Genomic DNA, 15254 nt, shown 5'->3' on the forward strand with positions numbered 1-15254 from the left:
GACTGGAGATGGGTCCAGAGTGCCATACCCTGGCATCCTAGTCACCAGAATCTACTCTGAGTATACAGAGGAGGAGCATGGAAGCTTCCTTCAGCAGTCCTGCAGAAGGCAAATGGTCAAGCCTCGGTACCCAGAGAAGGATGGGAACACAGCCACCTGGGCCACTGTGAGGGACAAGGGCAGAAAAAGCACACAGAGCAGAACCCATAAAACCAATCCCCTCCCCCAACACTCACACCTGTACAGATGTCCACCTGTACAAGCCCCAGCCTGGACACGGGTGAGAATGTGCGTGCAGGTGTAGGCATGTGTAGCCACATTTGGACTTGGAGGCACTTAAAGGCCCACACGGACTTGGATATCTGGACCATCGATGTGCTCCAAAATGTGGCTTCCTAGTCACCAAAGCACACAGAGCTAGAACTTGCAGACAAATACACACAGACATTCTCACACTTCCAAGAAAATGGCAGGAAAAAACAGACAGGCATGCTCTATCTCAAGAAGGGTCTTCCCTTATGAACCCCAAGATTTCTGGCCTCCTAGAACCCAGGGGACTTGGAGAAGAGTGGCCGAAGGGAGTTTATTCTGCTCATAGCCACCACCTTTGTGAAAGCAATTGAAGGGTCCCAAGAAAGGGACCTAGTAATGTTCCTGAAGGGCCTCCCCTGGAGCAGCCCTCCTCCTGGTACTCTTGGTGGCAGGGCCCCTCCCTCATCCTCAATCTTCCGAGTATATGTGTGTGTGTCAGGGGCGGGGGCAGGGCCTCACCATTCATCCTCTCTCTGGGTGAGGATATCGACAAGGCGGTAACTAATCATTAAACCCACTGGCCCTTTTAAACAAGGAAGTAGAATTATGGGCAGAACTGTGGGGGGCAGGGACCCTGGCAAGGGTCCTTTGAGGTAGACTAAGGGCTGAACTCTAAACATACCTCAGAGCCAAACTCAATCATCATTGTCTCAAGTGGAGACAGCGTGGGGAGCTCAGACCTGGGAGACTCACAAACCCGCAGGGACAGGTGCTTGAATTCATGCACAGTGTCCACATGAAGCCACATGCACAAGGACCTACAAGTGCTGCACTTTGTAGACCCCACAGATAAGACTGCAGGACAGGCGTAGGTCATGACTGCATTCATTCCTACTGCCCAGACTCACCCACACTCAAATAACACGAATGGCCTAGAGAGTTATGTTCAGGGATCATAAGGAATTGAATTCAAATCTCTATCTATCCATCTATCTATCCCTAATTAACTAACTAATTTACTTACTGAACTATATAATCATCATATACCCTAGGCTGGTCCCAATCTCACAAGCATCCTGCCTCAGCCTCCTGAAGGATCACAGGTTTGTGTCACCACGTCTAGCTTCAGGTTCAAAACTTGCTTTGGCCGTTTCCTATCACATTAACTTTAGGGAATCATTCAGAACTCTTTTTCTTTAATCTAAGCAGAGGTCATAATAGCACCTGTCCATGAAGCTGTTGTATTTAATGAGATAATAAATGAGAGGAATCTGGCTTATATTAGGTGTTGTTACTTCCTGTCATAAGTACTGACTAAATACTTACTAGTGCCAGGCTGATTCAGGTTGGAGCATGGGATACAGCGATAAACAAAGCAGACATAGGAGTCCATGTGGACATCATCTCATCACCCCCACTGAGGGGCAGGTACAACAACACAGGGGACTGGACCTTGTTTTGTCATCTTTCTCGGGTGTCAATACTTTGCATCCTCCAGGAAGGTTTGGGGAGCTCTAAGAATTTCTCCCCCTTTCCTGAGCAAACCCCACATTCTGACTCAGGTGCACACACACACACACACACACACACACACACACACTGTGCCCCCCACCATGGTATTTTCTGTTTTGCTTTTCCTATATCTCATAGACCAGGTCCATTCAGGGTGAAGAATGCAGGGGTGTGTGCACAGAGAGGGTGAAGAATGCAGGGGTGTGTGCACAGAGAGGGTGAAGAATGCAGGGGTGTGTGCACAGAGAGGGTGAAGAATGCAGGGGTGTGTGCACAGAGAGGGTGAAGAATGCAGGGGTGTGTGCACAGAGAGGGTGAAGAATGCAGGGGTGTGTGCACAGAGTAGGTGCACAGGCTCTTCTGTCTTGGGTCTTTGCCTCACTAGACTCACCTCACACCATCCTACGCTATCCAGGTGAGGACACTGCTTGGCTGCCTGCCTCCTGGTTAACAATTTCTCAGGCTCCCCTCAGGATTTCTTCTCTTCGACCTCGGCAACCTCTGCTCATTTGGCAGCATCCCCACCCCTCCTCCTTGAGACAGTCTCCTTTCTCAATTTCCATGACATTGCACCTTCCCATTCCTGATCCTCCCAGCTCTGAGGCTTTTTCCCAGCCTCCTACTGCTTCCCTCTGCTTTCCCCCACCTCTAAATGTAGCTGTGACCCCCACCCCATCCTCAAGCCCCTTCTATCCTCTTTGCCTCCATCATGTGTGACCTGTAATCTTCCTGGAAATAAATACCCAATGGAGATTTGTAACCTACACTCTATGTCCTAGATGACAGGGTTGGATTCTCACCTGCCCGTTCCAATTGGTAAATCAAACTCACCCTTTGCAAAACTGAACAAGTTAATTTCTTTGGACAGTCTTTCTTGAGGACTTCTGTCCTGACAATATGCCAGGAGCCTCTACTAAAAGAACACAGCTGTACCTTTGAATAACTTGGAGTCTAGTAGATTCTCCTCCTCCTGACGTCCCTTCTCACCCCTGCCCCGACTCCATCAGTCTGGTCACACAACCCCAGAATCCTCTGGACACTCCCTTCCCTCTGTCTCCCCACCCTCACTTGTCAGCTTCAATAAAAACATCATTTCCCAGAACCCCTGGCTCTAATCATGACCTCTCACTTCTTGCCTCTTGAGTGGTCTCCTCAACAGCTGTTTTTCTAAGATATAGCTGGTCCCACTCACCGGTACTGATCAGTCTGTCCCGTACACAGCTCCCGCCATAGCTTGAAATTGCTCCCCTCCATACTGCCTCCTCATGCAGGTTCCCTGAAGTCCTAACCCTTGACACTTGTGACTGCAACCTTTCTTGGAAACAGGGCTTTTGCGGCTGTAACTAAGACACGAGTTCATGTCAGGTCTTACTGTGTAGGGTGACCTTCAGTCCAGCATGACTGGCGTTATTGTGGGGACAAGGAAAATGACTGGTGAAGATGTAGGATCCAGAAGAAAGCCTTGTGTAGAAGAGGCAGAGATGGAGCCATGTGGTCACAAGCTAAGGATGCCCCCACCTTCCAAAAGCTAGAAGACACAGGGAAGGATCCCCCCAACTCCCAGGGGCTTAAAGGAAACAAGGCTCTGCAGATAGCTTGATTCCCACACCCACACAGTACTAGAGACTGAACTTAGGATGCTAAGCAGGCTAGATCAGCCCTCTACAGTTGAGCTACACCGCCAGCCTTTGAACTCGAAGCCTCTAGAGTAATGAGAGAATAAATTCTGTTGTTTTAAGCCACACAGTTTGTGGTACTTTATTACAGTCCAACTTTGGAATACTCAGTGGTTTCCAACATGAATTACTCTAAATCACTTTATGATAATAGCTATTGCTCCAGAGCATTATTTTCCTATATTATTTCGTTCAAATTTCACCACAATCTTAGTAGCTATTTCAATTTCATCCTGTTTTACTAACCAGGAAACTGAGATACAGAGTCTAAATAAGTCCTTTGAACCACAGCCCTTGGACCGAGGCCCCAAGCCTGTACCTTTAATCTCTGGCAATTTCATCTCCAGTCCAAGTCGTCATATTCTCTTCCTTCTCCTTCCTCCTCCTCTTCTTCTTGTAATTTATTTTTGGGACTCACTCTGCAGACCAGGCTGGCCCCTACCTCACAGAGATCCCCCTGTCTCTGCCTCCCAAGTATGGGATTGAAGGTGTGCGCCACCACTGCTCTGCGCAAAGTTCTTCTTTTGTCATTATTTCCAATCCATTTCTGGCTTGTATTCTAAGCTTTGGTCAAACTCTTTGATGGGTTTTCTGTTTTTCTAAGGATCAGGTCTGATGACACCTCCCTAACAGATCACAGAACGAGAAGAGACTCCTCTGTAATTCCTTTCTTGTGACCAGTCTCTAACAGTCCCACACAGCTTCCAGTGTGCGGCATGTACCTGGCCTATTAGACACATTGACTGGATGCTCCTCTCTTTGAGGAAGTCACATCACCTATGTCAGGGGCACTGGCTTTGGCAGCAAACACACCTGGCTCTGTTTAGATTCAAGCTCTAGGGCTAAGCAGGCTAAGACCTGAATCTCAGTTAATACGTCTGTAAATGGGGGGAGTGTAGCGCTAATTCTAATTGGTCTTAATAAGAAAAGCCCAGGGTCAGATATTAGGGGGTGAAAACTGAAAGATCAGAGAAGTAAAACAGACAGCCATGAAAGTTCTTACCTCTATGAAATCCTCAGAATGAAAGGCAAGATCCTGCCTCTACCAGTCCTCAAACTGAATGGGCCAGAGATCCTGTCTCCACTGCTTTATATCCCTATCTCCACCTCCTTAGTAGTACTGGGATTAAAGGTGTGTGCTTTCCAAGTACTGGGATCAAAGGTGTGTGCCACCACTGCCAGCCCTGTGATTAACTAGTGGCTAGCTCCTGACACTGATCTCCCGGCAAGCTTTATTTGTTAGAGCACACACACAAAAAATATCACCACAGAGTAGGAGTAATAACTCTTTAAAATTAATTAATTAATTATTTTATATGTATGAGTACTTTTTCCTATGTATGTCTGTGTACCACATGTATACCTGATTCTCTTAGAGATCAGGAGATGGTATAGGACCCCCCGATATGGCATTTACAGTTGTGGACTGACATGAAGGTGCTGGAAATCAAACCCAGGTCCTTTGGAAGAATAACCAGTGCTCTTAACTGCTGAGCCATCTCTCCAACCCCAAGGCTAATGGCTCTTACCATGCAGACATGTGAAAACTAAGAACCTTAGCATCTTGTAGGAGGAACCTTGCTGATCGAGGTCCCTGGAATATGGGCTCATCTTTTTGAAACCAACAAATGGTCTCAGAGAGTCTTCTAATCCTACTCCACCCCGTCAGGGTCTCCTCATTCTGATATAACAGTTGACCTGTGGGGACCAATCTAGATTCACTTCTGGGCTTCGTGAAGACACTGAGATTTGAGTCATCCCCAATGACAGCAGGTGAATTCTAGAGACACAGCATTGGGTAATCAGGTAGGCACTCCTATGAATGTCCCTGGGGTTCAGGAACTCTGCTCTTTCTTTCTTGGAATTTTCGAACCTAGATCTGATCACCTGCAATTTAAATTCTCCATCCCTTCCAGAAGATTCTATTCTGTACTAAGCCAACTCAAAGTTTTTCCCCATGACTAATGCCAAATGAGAACTGACGGACACCACACATAGTAGATCAAGATTATTCCCCAAGGAAGACTTTTTTTTAAGATTTATTTATTTATTGTACATATAGTATTCTGCATGCATGCCTTCAGGCCAGAAGAGGGCACCAGATCTCATTACAGATGGTAGTAAGCCACCAAGTGGTTGATGGGAATTGAACTCAGGACCTTTAGAAAAGCAGGCAGTGCTCTTAACCACTGAGCCATCTCTCCAACTCCGCCCCACAGAGGTACCCTTTGGGCCTGTCCCAGAGAGGAGCAGAAACCTGGATGTGTTTTCCATGGGAAAGATACAGGATGACCTAGCAGAGCCTTCTGCTCCAAGCTCTTGACGCCACAGTGAAATTGTAAAAGTCTTATCCGTACTCCTTTCCCACAAATAGTATATGAGCAAAAACAAGCTGAGCTAAAGATAGGAGGGACTCAGGAAACCAAGACAAAGGTTTGCTATAGACAGATGAAGATGGAAGATTTCAAATGTCTTGGATATAATAATCCTGGGTCACAAGGGATTCATTAGAGATAATCCAAAACCTGGGATCACTTGATCGATCTTTCTGTGGTGGGTGGCAGGCAGGTGTGTGAGCAGAAGTTTCTGTCACCCCAGACACCTGTCTAAGGTATGCTCCAAGTAGTGCTTGGTGTGGACTGGCAGCTGGGGGCAAATTCATGGTGGATTCACCATGGATGTGACATTTCTGCTAAAGTATTAGAAATAATTGTCTGTGGAAAAAAATAAAGTTGGTGGGCCGGTCAACTCTAGGGGATCTTCACATTTGTTCTGTGTATTTCTGGTAGCACTGTCTGCTTCACTTTGAGCCGGTATTAAAGAATCTAGGAAAAATAGGAAACCGCCTCAATTGGGTGCATATTTTGGAGGAAGTACTGCGCTTGTCCACCCCCCCACCCCTCCCCACCCCGGCTCTCAGTCCTCATGCCATTGTGAGAATGTTGGTGTGCTGAGTCCTTACCCTGCAACTTGTTCTGCACAGCTCAGCACGCTCAGCTTCTGGGGTACAGCTACCCAGGCTCAGGGTTCAGGCAAGAGAGTACTGCCTGCTGCACAGAGCCCCAGGACTGAGGGGGCGGTGTGGCTCCGTCTGCTTCCCATATGGGGACATTGTCTGTCCCTGCCTGAGGGGCCACCTCCCTCCTGCTTCACATTGTCCCTTTGCTGTCTCCTGCTGGTCCAAGCCCCAGCCTGCATCTTCCCTTCTCATTAGCCTCCTAGTGGTAGCCCCGGGCAGGACACGGGAGGGAGGCTAGGATTCTGTCTGCTCTTCTCCAGACCTGACGCCCCTAGCCAGCTCACCTTGGACTCTTCTCCATCCAGGGCCTCAGTCCTGGCACACAGTGTGTATGTGGAGGGGGCGTCATGCCAGGAAGGCCTCCAGTTACTCTGATGCCTCTGCTGGCCCTGGTTCAGAGCCCTTCACACCCTGTGTGAAAGCCCCACGTTTTATGAATCTAAACCTGAAGGGACTGAGGCTGAGGTTCCAGAGTCATTTAAGACTGTCACTTTGTGAGAGGAAGAATTCAGGAAGCCTAGGGATGGCAGGACATTCCTAGCTTGGGCCATATTCTTTTTAGAGGAGAGCTCAAGGGGCTGCCTTTAAAGATAAATTCCAAAGTCCCTCGAGATATTTAGGGGAAAATTAATTAACAAGGCATGGTGTCCAGGGGCGTCAACCCAATAGCCCAGCTCAGTTTCTGCTGTATCCCCAGCTTGAAACCTCACTTCATCAGCCGGACTCTTGACCTTGTCGAGTCAAAGGGCATTTATCCCTGTTTCTTTCCCTCAGTGGCTCTCTCCAGAGCTTACAGATTGGATTTCTACACCCAGTCCCGATTTTGGTTTTAGAGATGGGTCTTTGCTGTGTGTTCTAGGCTGGTCTTGAGCTCACTATGTAGCTCCTTTGGCCTCTTTCCCGCCTCAGCCTCCAAAGTGCTGAGATTATAGTCACGCCCCACCCACCACCTGCTTTCCTTTCTCTGGAGTCTTCCTCCTCCCAGCATTCAGAACTGAGGCCGACTCCCCTCTTGCAGAAGTTTCCCTTGGACCCTGCTATTTCCCTGGATCTTCTCGGGGCTCCTGGCTGGCCCATTACTCAGTTTCTGACTCAGTGACTGGGCTGGGATCTGAAAGCTTGCCTTTCAAACAAATTCCCCGCTGAAGCTGCTATTGCTGTTCAGGGATTTGAGAACTGCTGGCTTAGATCATTTCCTAGGGCTCAGGATCCTTAAACGGCCAGCCTCAGAGGCACAGGAAGCCTGAGGAGCCCCAAAGGCAAAGGCAGAAGAAAGTTCCTTGGCATCACAGTCACACTCACAGGGTGTCTGACATTTAGTGACAAGGGCATGGGACTTAGAATGAGGGGCTTGGGGTACTTGCTGTTGGGTTTGACACCAATCAGGTTTTTTTGTTTGTTTGTTTTTTGTTTTTTTCCAGTCTCAATTTCTTTGAATAGAAAGGGATATCAGGGTCAGGAAAGTTGGTTCAATTGCTAAGAAGACTTTCTGTTCTTGCAGAGGATCTAAGTTTCGGTCCCAGAACCCAAGCTGGATGCTCATAATTGCCCGGAGCTCTAGCTCTGGGAATCTGATGCCCTCTTCTGGTCTCTGTAGGCACCTGAATGCATGTGTGCATACATAGGCGCACACACGTGTATACACATACATTAAAGGGAGATACAGGGTCTGGAGACACAGCTCTTTCTTTTGTTCTTGCGGAGGACATGCGACTCAGTAGCACCCATGAGTCACTCACAATGTTCATAACTTCAGTTCCAAGAGATTTGACCCTGCTGGTCTTAGTGGCATTTGGGAGGCAGAGGCAGGTGGATCTCTGTTTGAGGCCAGCCTGGTCTACAAAGTGATTCCAGGACAGCCAGAATTATAAAATGAGACCCTGTCTTGAAAAAAAGCAGCAACAACAAAAAAGAAATTTGACTCAATCTTCTGACCTCCTTGGGCATTGGGCACATGTGTGGTGCACATCCATACATGCAGGCAAAACACTCACACACATAAAAATAAATAAATATAAACAAAGATTAAAAATGAAATAAACATTTATTTTAAAAGATTTGTTTTTAAAAGGTGGTGATAATAATCATGACTCTAGGGTCACATAATTCTAATAAGATAATACCCATGAAAGCATGATGTTTGCAAACTTCAGGAGCTTGGTTTTAGCTTTTCAGACTGTGTGGTTTGTAGTATGATTAATAAAAACTCAGAGACAGAAATTGGGATTCAACCTGAAGGTCAGAAAATCAAAACAGCCAGCTACTGGCTCTTACCTGCACCTCAGTCTGAAATGGTGATCCTGACTCCAGGACTAAGACTGAGAGCTGTCTCCTCCCATTTTATAATCCTCTCTAGTTCTGGGATTAAGGGCATGCATCATCACCGCCTGGTTTTTATGGCAAGCTATTTGACTACTGGGATTAAAGGTGTGTGTCATTGCTGCCTGGTCTGTAAGGTTGGCCAGTGTGACTGTTTTACTTTCTGTTCCTTGGGCAAGCTTTATTTATTGAAATACAAATGAAATATCACTACAGTGGTTTGTTTCTCACACTCATTGTGTTTGCTGCGGGTCTCATTATGTTTTCAGCAATTTATAAATATTCAGCCAGAGTACTCTTCCCAAGGAGAAGCTATTATTATTATTACTGTTGTTGATACTGTTCCTATTTAATAGATAGGAAAACTGAGGTTAAATTACTGCTCAAAACTGCTCAGCATGAGCTAGGGGTGTAATTCATGGGAGAGCATTTCATAGCATGCCTGAAACCCTGGGTTCTGACTCAGTCCTGACAATTGAAATGAAGTACAGGTCGTAAGTGGTGAGCTATGGAGACCTCTATGTGACCCCTGTGTGACCCTAGCCAACTCCCTGCACCTCTAGCGTGGTAGAGGTGCACATTGGATCCATTCATATCAGTAGCGGGGAGTTGCACATTTGTGTGCGTTCACTATGCTTGTAAGAGATGCTGTCTTGTGCAAGTGCTTGCGAGTGTGTGCAAGATGTGCAGAAAGCAATGGTAGCAGTGATCACCTACCAGGTGCTGACTACAGATCAGACAGGGTCAGCCAACACTGCCGTCCACGTCATAGCCCCACCGTTCACGTCCATGTGTCTTAGTTATGCTTTCGGCTGCTGGGGTAAAATACCATGACCAAAAGCAACTTGTCTCTCAGGTCACACTCCATCACCGAGAGAGTTGTGGTAGGAACTGAGTCTCAGGACAGGAAGCTGGAGGTAGGGACGAACACAGATGACATGGAAGGGTGCTGCTTACGGGCTTGCTCTCCATGGTTTGCTCAGCCTGCTTTCTTGGACAATTCTGGTCCACTTACTCAGGGTGGACTGGGCACTTCCATGTCAATCATTAATCAAGAAAATGCCTAACAGGTCAATCTTAGGGAGGCATTTTCTCAATGGAGGCTCTTCTCCCAGATGACTCTAGTATGTTTGAGTTTGGAAAAAAAAAAAAAAAAGCAAAAGCAAAAAGGGAAAAACAAAAAACCACTCAGAATACCACGTTAGACTTGTCTTACTGTTGGCAGTGCTGAGCAGGTAGCCCAGGCATCCGGAGGCACACCTGGGACAGGCTGGTTTCGGTAAACAAAGGGACACTGGAAACTACCAGGCTGCACCAGTGCTGTGTATGTCTGGGATACCATTTAGAAGAACGCTTTCCTGTGAGTATCTCTCTGTCTGTCTATGCCCAGTCCTCTCTCCAGCCATCCACTCCTACCTGTCTAACATTGGCAGCTAGACCAACCTGGGTCAAATTATTTTTGTTTTATTTTGAGACAGGGTCTCACTAGGCAGCCCTGCTAGGCAAACCAGCCTGGCCTTGAGCACACAGAGACCTCCTGCCTCTGGCTCCCAAGTGCCAGACTTGAAAGTGTGAGACACCATGCCTAACACTGGGTCTAGTTTTTGAAGAACCAGCTGTGAGAGATTGGAGATGAAGTAGGAGTGGTGGGCTGCATCCCGCCACCCAACTAACTTTACACCCGAAATAATCACACGGAAACTGTATTCCTTTAAACACTGCTTGGCCCATTAGCTCTAGCCTCTTACTGGCTAATTCTCACATCTTGATTAACCCATTTCTAATAATCTGTGTAGCACCACGAGGTGGTGGCTTACTGGGAAGGATCTTAACCTGTGTCCATCTTGGAGAGGAGAGCTATAGCGTCTGCCTCATTGCCTTCTTCCCAGCATTCTGTTCTGTTTACTCCGCCTACCTAAATTTCTGTCCTATCAAAGGGCCAAGGCAGTTTCTTTATTAACCAATGAAAGCAACATGGAGACCTGAAAAGGGAAGAATGGTGGCCTCTTTCAGCTCCAAGTTCCAGGGATGTGTTCCCTTTGATCCAAGTGACTGTAAAGAACGGTCCATCCAGGGATTCAGGGAGGGGAAGGCTCACCCCAAAGGGAAGACATCCCCACCTCCCCATTCTTAACCATGCTAGGCTCCAATGGGCACACCCTGAGAAGACAACTTAGGAGCTGGTCCTCTCTGATTGTTTGACCCTCACATGGTGGGTCTAGGTTGGAATCCAGATTAGTTTATATCACCAAAGCTGACTTCCTTTGTGTATCCCCCCTGGTCTGTTTCCTTTCATGGGGTCTGTGTGTACCGAGTCTGGGTGTGCACAGACTGAGAGGAAGTTGAAGAGCTCCGCTGTGATGCTTCCAGGAAGGCAAGACGGTTGAGCCAAGGAATAAAAAAAGATTTGGGGAACAAGAAGGAACAGAACATTGTGACTAATAAGTTTCTTTTTGGAATTGGGGCAGAATTACCTGGATCTGCTGGGGTAAGTATTACTTTCTATCTTGAAGAAAAATGTGTGATGTTGATACTGTCTCAGAACAAATAGGCCTGTGACTGATGGATAGTTTACCATTTATGTAGCTGCTTTCATGTACTTTTGACAGCTCAATCAGGATTCCAACAGTTATAAAAAATGATTTTATTCTAGGAAGTTACAGGAGGGGAGTGCGTGCCCTTGCCCTGCCCTGGGCCCACTGGGTACTGCCTCTCGGAAGACACAGATGCTGAGCAGGGTGGGGAGTTGGAAGATGCTTGTGGGTGCATGTTGAGCTTCTCTGGTAGGGCATGGGGTATTTTAGGAACTATTTGGCAAGGCTAAGGCCCAGAGGGTTATCTGGAAAAACCCACAGTCCTAGGGACGGTGGACTCTGGGAATGAGGACTGTGGCTGTCTCTGGAAATAGGGTAGGGAGGTCACTGGCATGAGGACCAAAAGATAAAGCCATCACGAACCCAGGAGAGTTGGAACCAGATGAACACCAGCTTTGAGACCGTATGGAGGTTTGAGCCTGAATGTGGCTCTCCTGACCTCGGTCCAGCTTGTGACCAAGCCACTGTCTTGGCTGACCCACTAGCGTGAGGACAAGAAGCCACACTGTGGCCCTCTTGGCCCTCAAGTGGTGGCATACAAAATGACAGTGGCCAGAACAGAATGGTGGAAGGCACCAGACGGGCTTTCACCACTGGGCACATGTGGGGTGGGGTGGGGTGCATTTTGGGGTGGGGCTTACCTGCTTTGAGGGGATTTCAGTCTGGAAAAGTCCAGATTCGCATGGAAGACCAGTTAGAGTCTGCCGAGGTGGCGATGCTGAGAGACAGGATTTTCTCAGCTGGGTGTGCTGGCTTTGTTCACAATGGGGCAGGTGACAGGCCTGTGAGGACCCAGAGCTGGCACTGACTTGTCCTCAGAGGGCAGCTGACAGGCTGTGAGGACCCAGAGCTGGCACTGACTTGTCCTCAGAGGTCTCTCTAAGCTTCTGGTTTATGACTGTGAGAGGATTAGGAGTGCCTTCAAAGGAGTGGCCTCTCAAGGGGCTCAGGGGCTCCCCTTAAAGGCAAGGCTATTCAAGCATATACATGAGTGTGTGTGTGTGTGTGTGTGTGTATGCGCGTGCACGTGTGTGTGCGTGTGCTTGCACGCACCCATTTTTCAGCATTGCCCTCTTAAGCAGAATCTAGAGCCAGACTACCTGGGTTGGAGTAGCTCTCCTTCACTTACCAGCTGTGTGACTTTAGAGAAATAAATATCTTGACCTCTCTGTATTCTGTTCAGTTGCAAATCAATATACGTTAGGTCAGTCTCCAGTAGCATTGACAGGTTTGAAAGAAATGGCGTGTGTCTGTTTAGCACAGTGCTCGGCACACTGCGGGCTCTCACCCGGTGGTCATTTGCCCTCCTCGCTCTTTTCACAATTCCCAGTGTATCAGCCCTGGTTACACGCAGAGCTAAACACACATTTATTTAAAAAATACATAGCAAGTAGGTCTGAGACTAGAGACCGACAGTCATGACATTACCTAGCATGTATATAGCACTTGCTCCAGGTCAGAGTAATTAAACACTCAGTGTGCAATATCTCATTCATGAAGGTCTTTGCCCATATGAAGCTAGCAGTTTCAGCTGAGAGATGACCCAGGATTGAAGAGCACTTGCTGCTCTTGCAGAAGCCTGGAGCTTGGTTCCTAAGACCCACGTCACAGGGCTCACAACCGCAGGGAAGCTGACATCCTCTTCTGGCCTCTGTAGGTACCTGTGCGCTCTCTCTCTCTCTCTCTCTCTCTCTCTCTCTCTCTCTCTCTCTCTCTCTCTCTCTCTCTCTCAATATTACCTGCTAGTCTTCATATGTCTCCCATCTAAAGGGGAGGAAATTGGACCTTGGCCTCAATTTAAAGCCAGCTGTGGTTCAAGCAGTTATAAAAACGTCTGTTCTTAGTTAACTGGCCTATCTATAGGGACTGTGGGCCTGAACCCCTAGATCTGGATGCATTTCTGTGACTAGAAGACCCCTGTTAATTGTGGGGAGGTTTGTGGAACTCAATTTTTAAGCTCTACCACTGAGGGAGAGCTTATGGGACCTTGGGCAGTATGGATGAGTATATGTTCTGTTGGATTATGGGTAGGGTTACCGTGTGTGTGTGTGTGTGTGTGTGTGTGTGTGTGTGTGTGTGTGTGTGTGTGGCGGGGGTGGGGGTGGGGGAGTAGGAGCTGGGGGCTATAACGGACTCAGGTTAGCACGGAAAGGTGCTGGAGGCTGAAGACTGGATGGGGTGTCTTTGGACCTGGCCCCCAGCTTTGCCCCAAGGCTGCTCTGCTAGGTGCTGAGAGAGAGAGAGATGGAGCTGATTGCTTCTCCTTAAACACCGCAGATTAAGTGCCCGCAGTGGGCACGGGCGAGCGGGCGGGAGGGCGCGTGTCGCTCATGTTACAAATCAATTCATTACCGGCACTCGCGGTCGCCTCCGATCTTCAAGGATCGGGGGTTTGATGAAGAGGATTCATTTCAAGAAATAAACCTTTTAAATTAACCACGAGATGAGGGAGATTTCTTTATTTAAAAAATGCTCAGGCCCCGCCGGCTTTGTTTTCTCTCTCTTATTAGTGTTGTTATTAATAACCCCACCCTCACTCTCCAGGGGATAGTCCACCCTTGCCTAAGAGGCAAAGCGCTACTAGGGGTCCGCCCACATCCTGGCACAAGTCGCCATGTCTGTCTACTCCACCAGGTCTCCAGTGTCCAATCGTGGGGCTCCATTCAGGCTTGACTCAGGCAGGTGGCTGGTGGCTGGGAACCTGTGAAGTGACCTTGGATGAGTCGTTAGACTTCTCTCACCAGCAAATGAAGGTAGAACTTTCATTTTCTACAGCTGTCCTTAACTGAGGAGTTCAACCCTTGAATGCTAACGGGTCCAAAAAGGCCAGGGAGATCACTCAGAGAGTACCAGCCCCACTGCCAAGCTTGGTAACCTGAATTCAACCGCCAGGACCCACAGGATGGACGATGAGGAGCTGAAAGTTGTTCTCTTCTACAGTAGTCCTGTGGCCTGCCATACACATATGTACACACACACCCAACCACACACACACCCACATCACACATATACAACTCTCCAATTCACAAGACAGGCTGGGGGCATCGCTCAGGGACAGAGCTTTGGCCTAGCATGTGCAAGGCCCTAGGCCCAATCCTACCTAGGGCAGCCAGGAGATAAATTACAAAGCACTTGAACCTGTGTTGTCTCACCTGGCGTGAGCTAATGACTTTGTGTTGCACACATTATGAAACTCTCAAGTCTCCACTGGGTCATCTGTGGAAGGTATAAAAGAGCAGGTGTTTCCAGTATACAGGCATGGAGTAGAACAATCGCAAATAATGGTGTGGTACCCGGGGGCAGCGAACAATGGGGAGCTAAGGTGAAGCCAGATCTGAAAGTGGTAAAGATGATAGGCTCCAGAATAACACCATGGAGAGGCGTAGATGAGGAGCTGTGGACAGCTGTGTGTCCATAAGCAGCATAACCTGGAAGGGCTGGACCTGAGGACCTTCTATTTCATTTTATTCATGATTCCCTTTGGTCTGTCTCAAATCTGATTGATAAGACTATGTGGCTTAGTTTTGCAAGGCCCCAGAAGACAGCAGGGTGCGAAGGGATCTGCATTGGCATGTACTGACTCAGGAGGATGTGACCTGCCAGTGAATGACAGAGAAAGGATGTGTCCTCAAGCCTTGTTCACTTTTTCCTGCCACTCCACTCTGCCCCAGTGAGACCTGGCCCCTGCCTCTGGATCTTTGTACAGCTTAAGCTAAAGACTGCATCCTAGTATGAGGAAAAAATACCGGCACTCAGCAAAGACAGGTGACATAGGGCATGGCTGTGGCATAGGCAAAACTTTCTAAAAATGAAGACTTACTCAGCAGAGCATGCAATGGGAAAGACCTTGGGCTCCCTGCGATAGGCTTACCAAGCAAACAG

The sequence above is a fragment of the Chionomys nivalis genome, chromosome 8 (genome assembly GCF_950005125.1).
Source record: "Chionomys nivalis chromosome 8, mChiNiv1.1, whole genome shotgun sequence".
Taxonomy (NCBI): domain Eukaryota; kingdom Metazoa; phylum Chordata; class Mammalia; order Rodentia; family Cricetidae; genus Chionomys; species Chionomys nivalis.